Genomic DNA, 15956 nt, shown 5'->3' on the forward strand with positions numbered 1-15956 from the left:
GCTCTCTAGAGACATCAGCTTACTGTAGAAAATGGGCAACACTGCAGATAAATTCACTTCATCTCCATGCTTGTTCGTTCTAGTTGATTGTTTCCTTATGGAACAAGTTCTTCTCTCTCTCTCTGGTTTCTGATCAACCGGCTAAGTTTCTTTCCAGTCTGGTCTTTTATTGCTTTTCCATTTTCGTTTCTGACTACATAGTCTTCCCCCTGCCCGACCATTCTCGCCCTCTCCTCCTTCCTGGCTCTATTGAACCTTTATGACTAGTGTCTAGATGTAAAGCCTTGTCCTTCTCCTTCTCCTGGTAACTCAAGTACTCTCCTTGTCACCTGCTCTCTCTACCCCCAATGACTCCATTAACCAGTGTCCACTCACTTAGCCCTATTCCCACAGCCGGCCCCCCCCCCCCCACCGACTCCATAATCCAGTGTCCACTCACTTAGCTCTATTGCCCAAATCCAGGACTTCAACTTTTGTTTCTTACAGTACCTCTTGCATCTTGCTCTTCGTTTGGTTCTTGGGTTCGCGGGTGCAAAACAACTGTAACATGCCTAAAGCTCATACAGTGTTGCAGGGATCAAGTTGGCTCAAGAGCCCAGCAGAGGGTGGGATTCTCAGTGAGGCTCTTCTGCTCTCATACACCCCAATCCATTCAAGACGAAATTGTGGAGGATGAACACGAAAATATAGGGGAACGTGGCTGATTAACTGAGACTGAGGTGGCGAATGAAATTGTTGATTGGGTCTAGATTGATTCTAGATGCTTGCCACAGCTACGATGGTTTAGTCAATTTATGTATACAGTGGATGGTGGATATCTATTGGCACTTAAAATGCTGTTCTGTTCGGGAAACTTCTGCTGGACGGTAATGAAGTCGAGGAGATCCTCATTATGTTAGATGAACTCCAACTCTATGTAAGTGGTTGATGATAGGTGAATGCGAGGCATTGAAGCTCATTTGGGCCTCCTCGGTTCTAGGCTGCTGGCCGGGAAGGAACAGAGAGCTATTTGCAAGAGGAATCAGAGTCACCGATGATGATTTTTATTTACTTTCTTTTTATTTAATTTAAAAGTGGCTTTTCTAGTTTTCAGTTTATTGTTGCAATAGCAGGCTATATCCCTCAAACGAAAATTTATATAATTTTGATTTCTATGTTAAATTTTGGATGCTGAAAAGCTCTGGTTTTTTCAGACGTCTGATTTCTCATTTCAGTGAAAGACCTTGTATTCTTCAATTAAGAAATAGTATGTTTTCCTGTTAGAATTTAAGAAATTAAGGGAAAAAGTCTGCCTACTCTCAAAAAAAATCTAAGCAACTTGGGATTGGATCAAAGCCAAACTAACTTAATCCAGTTGTATTTATTGTCGATAAACAAACTGAGAAGTGTGTCACTGTGGTTGGGTTTCGATCACATGCCGAGTAACTGAATCTAAATGTGTTAACTGTGGAGAGATCAATCTCCAAAGTAACATTGCGGTCCGACACAGCCCAACTTCATCCAAATGTATTAATTCCGGAGAGATGAAACTCGACATACCACGTAACTTAATCGAGATGTATTAACTGTGCACAGGAAGTAGCTGTGCGGGTAAATTTACAGACCAGCCGACTTAATCTAGATGTATTAAGTGCGGAGAGATCCAAAATACCTTAAAGTGGGCCATTGAAAAATATCAATAAAAAAATGCTAAAAACATCGTGTAGATTCTTGGTTGGATGCATGATTAGATAAATAGAAACTATGAAGATTCCAATTTAGTGATTCCTTCTCAAATCACGGGAGTGAATATTGCGGGAGTGAATATTGGTGGAAAGGGAATATATATATATATATATAAACCCTTCAGGACGACAAAAACGAGTGAATATTGGCTGAAAGGGTATATATATATATATAAACCCTTCAGAACGACAAACAGATTCAACATCTCCTGCAACATTGAGCTTATTTGACCACATACCGCTTTTGAAAATGTGACGCTTATTTGTATTTTTATTATAAATCAAACAGAGATCATGTGAGAGACTATATATAGAAAAACGGCAAACACCAATACTCGAGAGTGGAGACTCAACATCCGCAACACTGAACATAAATGGGCAGTGTCCAGCTTTTGAAGCTGTCACTCTTGATTTCTATTCAGTAGAGATCAAATCGAGAACCCTCATCCGCAAATCTCATTTGAAAGCAAGGTAGGTTCAAATGAGTCTTCGGCCATCTTTGAGTTTTCGGCCAGCCTTGATGGTGCCCCATCACCCCACCTTGATGGTGTCCCATCACCTCACCTTCTAACCAAACATCCCTCAGCCTTCTACCTGCCTGCCCTCCAACCTTCCACATCTGACAGTGCCTCCTAAAGATTGACATCATATATTAAATTGACCAAAAACTCGTAACCAACAAAACCGTACTCCTTCAAATAGCTGACAGTGCCTCCTAAAGATTGACATCATATATTAAATTGACCAAAAACTCCTAACCAACAAAACCGTACTCCTTCAAATAGCTGAAACCAGCAGGGCGGCGGCGACACCAGACACCAGACACTTTTATACAATTATGGATACTCACCTAAGAATCCAGTTGTCAGTTTTACTGACTACAACATGGGACTTTGTACTTACCCTAGCAGAGCGTAGGGTGAGTGAAACAAACGAACAACTGTCATACTGACCAACGTCGGACACCATTAGCCTTCATTCTGTTCCCCACCTAGATGAGGGCTTCACAGGAATACAGCGCACTGTCACTCCTCCACCTCCACCCATACATCTCTCCTCAACACTCCCACGGCGACACGCAGGGACTTCATTAGCGCTCATGCTGGGAGGGCAGGGATAATTAACGGATTCCTTTCCGGAAATCTAGCTAAATCAACCTTCGAAGTGCCTTCAGACCTGACAGCCTGAAGATCATCCCTTTGCCATACCTCAGATGGAACATCACAGGAGAGACAGCGCACTGCCAATCCTCACCTCCATCTGACCCCTCCAACAACATGCCACTTGTGATGGGAGACTCATTGCTTCTCATGAGAAGAGGGACCGGCTTGTGGAAATTTCCGGGATTCAGTTGGTTACATGCTATCTTTTTTTCTTATACCTAAAGGGTGCACAATTTTTACATTTCATTTGGAGGGCAGGTAGGCCGAAGGCTGAGGGATGTTTGGTTGGAAGGTGGGGTGGTGGGACACCATCAAGGCTGACCGAAGGTTCAGGACTGGCCGAAGGTTGGCCGAAGGTTCAAGGCTGGCTGAAGGCTCATTTGAGCCTGCCTTGCCGGGTGATGGAGATTTGCGGATGACCCAAATTTCGCCAAAACTAAAAAGTACAATATGAAAATATTAAATTCCCCCGCGAGAAATCAGTGGACTAACGAAAAATTTAAAGACTACCACGTTGCTTTCGAGATTGCAAATATAAAATATATTATCTTAAATCATCCCTGCAAAAAGATTCCATAGAGTGACGAATAGAATTATTTTATAATATTTTAGATAAATGTAAGTGTCAAAGTTGGTAATGGAATATGGTAAGGAGTGAAGTTATATATATTAAATTATTAATAGGTTTTGTTATAATATTATAGGTAAATATTATGAATTATTAATACTATCTGATATTTGTTTATTTCATATTTTTTAATTCATGAATTTAATTGAAAGAGAAAAAATTATAATTATTTATTTTGAAAATAAATGTCACTCTTTGATTTGTGTATATATTAAGAAAATTTTAGAATATGCTGTGGAGGTTAAGTTTCTACCATCCACTTAATAATTTCCTATAAATAAATTAAAATTTTGGAAGCCCTATTCCAAAATACATATGCGTATAGGCGTAACCAACCTAGATCCATCTTAACTCCATATATACCAATCATTGAGAGGAATCAAATATCTCAGAAGCAAAGACGAAGGAAATGTTTACACCTTGAGATATTTGACTCGTCTTGGGGCTTTTTAGATCTAGATCTAAGATGAATCTATGTTGGTTTATTTTTCTAGTTAATTTACACTTAACAATATAAAGTAATTACTTTCTAAATTTCTATTTTGTAGGATGGTTTTATGTTGGTTCTTATTAAAATTGTTTATATTTATATAAATTTCATATCTCAATAATATTCTTGTATTTCTTTTGCATGTTCTTTTTTAAATAATTTAAAATTTAATGTGGCATGTATAGCATTTGATATATAGGGAAATATATAACTAGAAATTGCACCAGATGTTGCAAAGGAAATGCCTTAAGACGATAGCATGTAAGGCCAATTTATGCTTCTTTGACAATTATTGAAAGATAGAAAAATATCAACAAAAGGCAAGGACCATGCTACAATGCAATCTTATTGCAATAATGCTTCCTTGAGCCTTACAAATCATGATGCCTATGTTCAAGTTAAATACCTTGTCTAATTATACCAATGTGAATGCCTCATAAATAAAGAAATAGATTTTGTCTTAGCTCATCCACATGACCTATGCCCTTGACATTTAATCAATTATGACGACTGCTCTTATCGAATGAGCAAAAAAATAAGCTATATGATGAAGAAGAAAGTTGTAAACATTCCTTTGTGTTAAAGAGCAAGGGAAAATGAACACAAAGTTTTGGCCACCAAGGAGACAGGAGACAATGCCAAATAGATCACAACTTCAAATAATAAAGAAGAGGAAACTTCAGCCCAGGTATTGAATGCAAGTGCTATTATTGTGGAAAACTTGCTCATTATCACAAGAATTGTAGAAATGAAGTATGAATCTTCTCATGCAAAAGTGTGACGAGAAGAGAGATCTTAGATTCTCTATTACCTCACTATTGACTAAAAATATGCTAAGGAGATATTACATAGACCACATGACACGAGAAAATGAGTTGTTTGTGTACTTGAATGATAATAAAAGTCACCAAGAGACAATTGCTTCAAGAGATAAGAAGGAACACATGCTCATAGGAAAAGGAACAATCGCAATGATAGTGCATGATGGAGGTGTTAAAGATGTGGAGTATGTATATACTGGGCCTAAAGAAGAAACTATAGACAACAAATGCTAAAGCATCATTCCAAGACAAAATATTATTGAAAGGGTTTCAAGAGGAAAAAATACAAACTGGTTGCAAAAGTTGTTGAAGGAGATGTTGACAAGTATACAATTACAATAATAAGAAAACAAGCATTGGTTCCTGAAAACGGCTCCACAAATAAACTATGGGATCAAATCTATGGATATATTAAGTCAAGAATAAGGATCATTTAAAGAAATTTAGTATGGTTCATGTTTTTCCTCTAATTCAACATGAGTTATTGTAGATTTTTTTATTTTACACAAGAAACAAAGGGATACATTTGAAAAAGAATGTTGGATGAAGAAAAAAGATTCATGCCTGCTTTTTACCAAAGGTGAGTACTTTGATCATTGATGCTAGGAAATTTGCATTTATTTTGATGGTTGATGATGCAATCCCTATTTTGAAAGGACCAACTTCTTATGGTGTTGTTATTACTAATAATTTCTCCTTTGTGCAAAAGTTATCCTCAACAAGCGCCGCCAAGTTACGTTTGATATCCCCTGATTTACGAATTTTCGACACTTTTTATACAGTACCCAGGCCTGTGAATTTGATACAAAGGCTTATGAATTGTTGAGTTACACTTGGTTTGGATATAAGCAATAGATGTACCAAGTCATCACCGTAACATTGAAAATAAGTCATCATTGTAACTCAGTCTTGTTGTCCTAGTTGGATTTCTTTTGCCTTGACATATATGAATTGTGTACATATGGATGGAAACATTTTTGTGTCCTAAGATTGCCTATACCATTGTTCAAGGATTATTTTTCAGAAATCATTATAGTTTACTAACCTTCAACTAGCATGTCCAAGCCTACCATAGATCCATCTAGATGGATGTGATTACCTGGAGAGAGCCTCATTTTCCCATGTATGTTGTTTTTGGTTTTTTTCCTATATTATATTAAAATGATGCATTGTATGCTTTTCTCGATTTTATGCATCTATAAGGGGTCAACCTCGAATCCACTGCAAAATAAATGTGCGGGGATAAAAGTAAACATTGAATGTGTTGCTTGTAATATCTCTTGTATACGCAAGCTTAATCATATGGTATATGTAATTTTAATCCTATGGTATATGTATGTTTTCACCAACATGAAATTTTATGGACAAATAAAAAATTGGTAGTTTTAAATCGGGCATATGTTGAGTAAGAAAGACAATATGGGGATAAAATTAGTCCTTTTCTTTTTATAGAAAAAAAATTACATGGCAGAAGATTTTACCCCATCTGTTGTATGCATGATAAATCACTTGTGTTGGTTAGTTGTCTGTGTGTAATTTTAGGGAAAATGATAACACCAAATTCATTGATACAAAAATCTCCAAAGGCCCGAGCCATGGAAAGACATGGGGAGTTTTAATTTGGTATCCATACTCTATGCACATGGGGTTCATCTTTTAGATCATGGAATCAGCCTTTGCACTATGTTATCCCTTCTGCCTCCCGTGACATATAAAAGCTTTATCTCAGCTACCCATAGGTACATAACAAAACCTTTAACAGTTCATGATAGATCCTAAAGTTATAGGAAAAACTTGTCATTCTAAACTATGTTGCTGAAGCAACAAATATGGAGAGCATTATGGAAAATAAATAACACAATATAATAATCAATACAATGTTCACACAGTTAGCATTATTTCGCCCACACTCAGTCCATTATCCAGTGTCCACTAACTTAGCCCTATTTTCTAAATATGGGACTTCAACTTTTGTTTCTTACACTAACCCCTTTCATCTTGCAATTCGTTTGGTTCTTGGGTTGGCGAGTACAAAGAAACTATTACATGCCTAATGATGATGAGGTGCTACCAATTGCAAGGATCAAGTTGGCTCAATAGCCCACCAGAGGGTGGAATTCTCAGCGATGCTCTTCTGCTCTCATACACCCCAATACATTTAACATGACATTGCGAGGATGAACATGAAAATATAATGGAACGTTGTTTCTTAACTGCAACTGGCGTGGTGAATGAAATTGTTAATTGGGTCTACATGTTGGCCACTATGGTGGTTTTGGTCAACATATCTATACAATGGATGTTGCATATCTATTCGCATTTAAAATGTTGTTTGGGGAAATTCTAGTTGATGGTAATGAATACAAGGAGATCCACATTATGTTAGATGCACTTTAGCTCTCTATAATTGATTGATGATGGGTGTTTGCAAGGCATTGAAGCTCATTTGGTCCTCCTTCTCATGTCTAGGTGGTTGGCCGGGAAGCAACAAAGAGTTATTTACAAGAGGAATTAGACTCCCCGATAATGATTTTTATTTACTTTCATTTTATTTAATTTTAAAGTTGCTTTTCTAGTTTTCATTTTATAGCTGCAATAGTCGGCTATATCCATCAAAAGAAAATTGATATAATTTTTATTTCTATGTTAACTTTTCGATGCTAAACAAGCTTATGACTTCCCATTTCATCGAAAGACTTGGTAATCTTCAACAAAGAAATATTTTGTTTTCCAGTTAGAATTTAAGAAATTGAGAGAAAATTTTGCCTACTTCCATAAAAAACTAACAACTTGGGTTTGGATCAGAGCGAAACTAACTTAATCTAGTTGTATTTATTGCTGAGAAACAAACCGAGAAGTGTATCAATGTGGTTGGGTTTTGATCACATGCCGAGTAACTTAATATAAATGTATTAACTATGTAGAGATTGATCTCCAAAGTGTAACATTGTGGTCCAACATAGCCCAACTTCATCCAAATGTACAAATTCTTGAGAGATCAAACTCAACATAGTAAGTAACTTAATCAAGATGTATTAAATGTGCACTAGGAAATAGTTGTGCGAGTAAATTTATAGATGAACAAACTTAATCTAGATGTAGTATGTGGGGAGAGATCCAAAATACTTTAAATCATAGTTACCAAATTCAAATTCAAATTCAAATTCGGATTCGGATTCGATTCTATATGGAAAAAATGGACTATGTTAAATTCAATATGGAAAAAATTCGAGAATATACATCTCAAAATTAACATATAATTTATTTATTTATTTTCAAAAATTTTAAAAGTTGAAATTCATAATTGCAAAACCCTAGGGTTATATTTAAGTTACCTTCATTTATGTCACTTTCATTACTTAACACTTCAGAAATTGGGGCTTAGGGGAAGCCTAGTGAAACTTGTGTTATAAATATTTAAAAAAAAATATTTATATTATTTTGTTATGAGAAACATGGAATTCAATAGGACACACGGAAAACATATTCCAACCTCGAGACCATTAGAAATAGGTACCCCTCTCTTCCTTGGAGATAAAGGAGGATCTCAATGGGAAGAAGGGGGTTCTGCTTTTTATCTTTACTGAAAGGAAAAGAAAGGAATTTTGTGAATTTAGGCAGGACACTACCAAGGAGTGAACCTTGAGCTAGACTAGGGCTAGTGGAGAAATATGGTACAGATAAATATCAACAAGTATTAGTTTGGACTTCAGTGTCTTGATCCTTATTATCTCACTCTAAATTAGCTATTTTTTTCTATTGTTCTAGAGTGGAAGCTTGGGGGGAGAAGTGGATGTAATCTTTCTTCTCAATGATGGGTGGAACTCGCTTTGCCCTGTTGAATTATTGGATAAGTTTCTCTTCAGATAAGTGTTTTTGGCTTGAATATGATATGTGTTTGTTCGAGTTTTAAATCTATTGGAAAGAAAAAGACCTCATTTTGTTTAAGCTGAATTGCAAAGAATGCTATGAAGTAGGTGCTTGATAGGAAACAAAAATTTATTTATTTACTCTAATTATGTAAGGGATGTTGAGTTGTGCTCAGATAGACAATGTGATGAGATTGAAATTAAATAAAAAATTGTTTAATTGAGGAACATACTAATATTCCTAAGACATAAATGATTAAGCGAGGATTGTGCACCATGAGGAATGGTGTGACTGTATGGTTGCTAAAGTTGTCTTTTTCTTATATATATATATATATATTGAACCATGGAGGGGATACGTTCAGGCAGTCAAGTTCCCATGTAACATACAACCCAAGTGTACTGAATGAGGTGGGGATTGTTAAATCCTCCATGTGAAGTATTCTTCATTGAACTAGTATGGGATAGCCATGAGTTGGGGCACCTATGAGACTAAAGGAGATTTCTCATAGTCATAATTGTGGCATAAAGGAAATCATTTCCTTTGGAGGAATAAATAAAAAAGGATGGTTGCACAACAACTAAGTGAAAACACATTAAAATAGAAACTATAAAATCTGGTAATACCTATAGAAAACAAGAAAACATACCTAAAATTATTCCAAGTGTATTTCTATAGAAACTATTGTTCCGACCATAACCCCTCAGGCCTTTGTCAAGAGCTAAAAGAGAAAGATGAACATGGTAAACATGATTCTATGTACATAGGTACAAGAAGGCTCTAGATGCAGGTCACTAAAGGGAACCAACAGCCAGGTCTGGGCCCACTCAGTGACCCCTAAAGAACCTTCACCAACCTAGTAACAAATTCATATGTGTGTGTGTGTGTGTGTGTGTGTGTGTGTGTGTATATATATATATATATATATATAGATATATATATATATTGATATAGATATAGATATAGATATAGATATAGATATATATATATATATATATATATATATATATATATATATATATATATATATATATATATATATATATATCTATATCTATATCTATATCAATATATATATATATATATATATATATATATATATATATAGATATATATATATATATATATATATATATATATATATATATATATATATATATATATAGATATATATATATATAGATAAGGGAAAACACCGTGAAATGTAAGCTTAAACAAGAAAGAAATGTAGGCCCTTGTTGAGAGGATTCTACCCTGGAATGTTAAACTAAAAGAACTGAAACTTTTCCTTTGCGACATCACATATACACGAAAGGAAAAATCAGTATACAAAAATTTTGGAACATAATGTTTCAAAAAATAACTTATAAAGTGAGCCCTATTAATGGCCAAGGCACACCACAATACCCAACACTTTTAAAATATGTAATACAAATTGAACCACCTTAATATCAACTTTAAATCACTGCTCGGAGGAAATAGGGTTCATTGAATTAAAACTATGAATTACCAGACACTTGTTCCTCCCAGGAAGGGAGAGAAAAGTTACATTTGTATTCATAACTGCAAATGCATAGGGAAGAACAATAAATGGAAATCTTGCACCTAGGCATGTCAGGCAGGATATAGGTTTGGTTTTCTTGCTTGACCTTCTTGCCATTTGACTGTAAGCCATGCACCACCTGCATGTGAAAAAAAAAGAGATCAACAATATTTCTTTTGAGAAGTGTTGTAAAAATCTAGGGTTTGAGAGGAGGTCAGTTATGAATTACCAGGTGGTTACCTTATTCCTAGGAAGACTGATGTTAAAACCCTCACCAACAATTTCATCAAAAGACCGAGCAGCTACCATATCCTTTTTTTGTAACTTGGCGAAACTTCTAATACCTGTGAGAATGACAATCCAAAAATTATATGAGAATCAATGACATTGTTAAAAAGGAACTGACCAGAGAATCAGTCCATACACCTAGCTTCATTATCATAGGATAGAGGGTATATGTGTCCCAGTTAAAATTTGTAGTGTTCAAACAAAACCATTGTAGCTACACCTGATTCTGACGAGAGAAAAATGAGAATACGTTATAGTAACCAGTGCGAATTAAGTGTTTAAGGGAGAACGCAAAATATTATCCTAAATAAAGGGAAACCTTAATTCAATTTATGCATATTCACTTGATTAAAAATGGTTTCATGCTTAGTCTCACTTGACTGGTCGTTCCTACTGCTAGAAACACTTAAAACCTGCCAGCCCCATCCTTGTTGTAAAGCTCGAATCCAAGAAACATTTGGTGCAAATGAATGGGCTGAGTGGCGACCATGGTAGGGAATGGTTACACTAACCTGCCTTGATAAAAAATAAACCATTGGATTTGGAACCTTAGCATCCAGGGTGAAGATCCTCTCACATGTCATTACCGAATCTTTGTACCCAAGGAGATTGAAAACTCTAGGTTCCAGACTTCGAGAAGGTTCTTTTCGATAGCCTCGGTCATATCTAGGCATCTTGTTAAGGCGTAAGAAGTAGGCAAAGGATAGATTAAACCTTAGGTTACATTTTATAATCAATGATTAAATTTAATAAGCTATAATTCCCATACATGTTCGAATTAACCCCAAATAAATTGTGTTGTTTTTAACATAATGGGATCCTGCATATAAAGTATTGTATTGTTAGATGAAGGTGTAAAACTACCTTAGCAGGAATTATTTTTTTGTTTAGTGTGTGATCTCTAATGTGTATGGTTAAACATCTTACAATTGGTATCTGAGCCACAAGTTGCAACACTGTGACCTGGTCAATAAAATCTAAATAACCAAAGTGTTAATGGTGCAAGGAGGTAGCTAAAGAAAGATGAGGAGGGGAACTAGAGTTATTCCACCTAGAGGACCGTCAATGGGATATGGATTTATTCCTTGTGCAGGTGCCAATCCAGAGATGTGGGTTTAGTTAGGAGAAGAAACCCAGAATGTTAATGTTGCGCTACTAGAAACAGTCGAAGAGTTGTGAGCTCAAATCGGAAATTTAAGAGCTGACAATGAGAGTTCGAGATTGGAACAGGAAAGGATTATGAATATCCTCTCAGATAGACAAAACCAAAGGAACCTAGATCCTAGACTAGATAATGGGAACAAAGTTGAGATGCATCGACAATGGGACGACCACCCAAAAATTGAAGGAGGTTGAATGGATAATGAGGAAGAGTCTGGAAATAATTCTGGTGGGAGGGGGGCCAAGAGGCCAAAGGATGAATTACAGGGTGAGTGCAAAAAACGTAAGCCCCCACAATTTGAAGGTGAAAAGGAAGAAACTGCTGAAACCTGGTTGATTAATATGAATAAGTATTTTTATGTCTACGAATATCATGATAATTTAGAGGTCAAGTTGGAAATCTATCAATTTCAAGATAAATCCACCTTATGATGGGAAGAAATTAAATGATTCGAGGTATTGTTGAACAAGAAGTGGCTTGGGACACCTTTCAAAAACCTTTTAAAGATAAATATGTAACCAAGAAGTTTTACGATGAGAAGGAAAAGGAATTTCATGGTTTGGAATTAGGACAATAGTCCACGAATGAGTTTGTAACCATGTTTACCTCTATGTTAATAAATGTTCCATATATATAGGAAGAGAATGCTATGGTGTAACACTTTGTTAGAAACCTACCAACTTTCATGAAGGAAAGACTAATATTTAATAATTCCAAGACAATGGATGAAGCTATTAGAAAAGCCCACATTTGTTATAAGTAGATGAAGGAGAAAGGGGAAACTAGTAGAGGCTAGTTGAGTGAAAAGCGAAAGAAAAGGTTCTAAAGGAATAATAAGAACACAATGTCTATAGGTGTTAAATATGCACACAAAAAGCATATGAATTTACCCCAGGGAAAGAGTTAGCAAAGAATAAGAACACTAGATGAATTTAAGCAAGTTGAACCATCAAGTAATCTAGATCCTAGTCAGTCACATAATCCTCCCTTACAACAATGGGGCTATGGGGAAACCCATTACTACAAAAAAATTGCTCACCAAGTTAGAACAGAGCCAACTACTAATATTCAAGAAGCCGCTACAGTTGGGGAGGTGGCTAGAAGCATAATGAGAATTAAGGTTGCATTGGAAGATCATTAAGTTGAATACTAATCCACAATGGTAGAATTTGAAGGTAAGATAGTTAACCATCCCATTTCTATTTTAATTGACATATGTGCGAGTCTGAGTTATGTTAGTATGAAAATAGTTGAATTGTGTCAATTACCAAGTGTAAAGTTTAAAAATTCCTGGCTAGTACAATTGGCCACTTGGGAAAAGCGAAAGGTAATAGCAAAGGTGGAAGGTTTCCCTATGTAGATGCGAGGACAACAGATTAAGGTGAGTTTGAATATATTACCGGTGAGTTTAAATATATTACCTCTGTGATCTTATGATGTGTTGATAGGAATGGATTGGTTGGAGGGACATAGGTTCCTAGTAAACTGTGAAAAACAATCAACTTCCTCACTAAAGAAGTTGATAGACAAGAGATTCAAGGTAGTAAAAGAGACAATAAGTTACGATCCATCATAGGTAATAAATTGAAACATTCCATTGTCATGTCCCTTCTCAAACACATCTGTAACACGAAGCTGCTAAGAAAGAGAACCCATCATTTTCGACTTAGGGACTTAGGAGGCAATTCGACTTAATTTGTTTGCTAGTGGAATGTGGGGGCCACCCGCATGGGAATTCAAATTGGCCCATTCAAATAGCTTGGAGGGAAAGTCAAATAAGTGGATGGGGGGGCCCACATGAGGCAAGGGAGTCCCGAGGAGTTATAAGGAGGGAGAAGCTCTCATTTTAGGATTCATTCATACATCTTGCAAACAAAATAATTTCATTGTTCACTCTGTTGTTTAGCTGATTCGACAAGCTGTTTAGCCACGAATATCTCAAGTGAGAGATTCAACCTCTACTTTGGGGGACCATCCGTGCATGCCCTAGAGACACAGTTCTATAAGGATTTTAGGAGTTCCGGGGAAGTGACATAGCACCACCAACCAATGCAGAGCAAGGAGTGCATATTTCTGGTCAGCGAGGAAACACGCAAAAGGAGATTGAGGCAAGTGGAGATTTGATTGATTGTCTAGGAGTTGGGGAGATCAGGTAGCAACATTAGACCAATGTTCTTGCTGGGTTTTATAGCCAACTGAGCCAACATTCCAGCAATTCAAACTGCTGGGCTAGGAGACAACGTAGAGGCCACACAACAGATTTTCATGGTACTTGGGAGCGACTGAATTGGGCCAAGAGATCATCCGAGGAGTCAGGGATTGGATAGCACACGTGAACACAGCATTTTGAAGAATTGTTTAGGTGATTTACAAGAAGTTTTCAGCAATTCAAAATTGGCAGCTAGAGCTCAGGTGAGGCTCCAAGGGGGTCGAAAATCAAAAGTCTAAACAAGCCAAAATCCTTTCTGGGTTTTTGACAAGGATCCTAAATATAAAGTTTCATAATTTTCTGAGCACCATAGGTGGTGTTTTAAGTCCTATCTCTGTAGTAGACAGTACAGAATTGTTGGGGATTGAATTGTGCCTTTGGGGGTCCATTTTGGGAAGTCCAAATTAGGCCAAACTATTTCTAGGTTTTTGTGGGTTTTGACCAAGGAGTCTGGGATTAAAAGAATATAAATTTCTGGGCAATTTCTGTGCACCTTATAGCCATTCGAACTTCAACAAAGTAGTAGTTTCTCGGCAGCGCAACGTAGATTGGTGCAACAGCTGGGCAGCATTCAACTCAGCCATTTTCCTACCTGGGTTTGGTCCTGCTTGTGATTTTAGACAAGCCCAGGTGCACCATTCCATCATCTATTGTATTTGACTTGCATAAATATAATAAAATGGCTCAGAATTTTTCCATTTGCATCTTTTATGTTGGTGTTTTCTGAATATTTCGTTTTTGTAATTTGTTGCATGTATTATTTGCTTTTTATCACTTATATTCCTATTAAGGATCTTTACAGTGGTATCAGAGCATGATATTTGCCTATCTGTGGGAAATTATCTAAAAGATCAAGGAAGCTTTGGGTATGAGTGCACAGTGACAGGTGAAACTAGAGACAAACCCATGGCTCAAGGGAAATCCAGTATGCATAAATTTTGGGGTAGAACGCATTGGGACGATGAGAGGTTGGCCCAGTTGAGGAGGGTGATAAATGATCCAAATACAAAATGGCATCAACCCATGGTATTCATCCACCCATGTTATTTACCCATGGAATTGTAAGTGACATCCACCCATGGTATTCATTCACCCATGGAATTGACCCATGGTATTGTAACTAAAAAAGGCTATAAGTAACAAGCCACATTTTGTAAAAGGATAGATTGTCCGCCACAATATAGCCTTTATAGTTATTATCAATTTTAATAAAATTTCTTTGTGGTTTTAATTAATGTGTGTTCTGCCATTTTCTTTGTAACATTGCAATTCTTCAGATCTTGGGGGTCTCCCCCACAAGATCCATTTCAATATTTTAGATCTTGGGGGCTTCCCCCAAAGATCCGGATCAATGGTATCAGAGCAGGTTATGATTCCATGGGAATGAGGGTTTGATGCATATTTCAGTTTCAAATTTTGCAGCAATTTTCAACAAATTTCAGGCATGTTGTGTGTCCTCCATAGAGCATTTTCTTGGGCCAAGGGGAACTAATTTTTCATTTTTCATTTTTTTGAAAATATGTTTTGGGGCGGAGAATTTGCAGATCAGATATGAAATTTTTGGTATGAAATTTACAAAAACAAATAAAATATCTGGATTCCTTCAGAAAAATACCCAAATTCAAAAAAAAAATCGTCTGAATCGAAGTCCAGATGAGGGAGATATCGCTGATTTAAAATCAACTATGTTGTAAAAATGTTTCTGACGGAAATTTGTGGACGGCAGATATCCTATATATTTTTGCAATTTTGGTGTGGAATTTCATAAAAGTGATTTTATATCTAAGCTCTTCTAAAAAAATCGCTCAATTTCAAAAAAAATGGGTCAAATCGGAGTTCGAATGTGGGAGATATCGTTGATTTAAAATCAACTATTTTTTTTCAGAATTATTGTGATGGTGGAAATGTTGCCACGTGAATTTGAGATTCTAGAGTGTCCAAATAAGGATTTCCAACTCATGGGAAGATGAAAAACACTCCTTCTCTTTCAAAAAATAGGTTATAATAAATATTCTGAGTTATATTGATCGAGTTATGTCCATTTTAATTTTGAAGCAG

The sequence above is a fragment of the Pinus tabuliformis genome, chromosome 9 (genome assembly GCF_031772625.1).
Source record: "Pinus tabuliformis cultivar Carrire ecotype Pingquan chromosome 9, CPIR1, whole genome shotgun sequence".
Taxonomy (NCBI): domain Eukaryota; kingdom Viridiplantae; phylum Streptophyta; class Pinopsida; order Pinales; family Pinaceae; genus Pinus; species Pinus tabuliformis.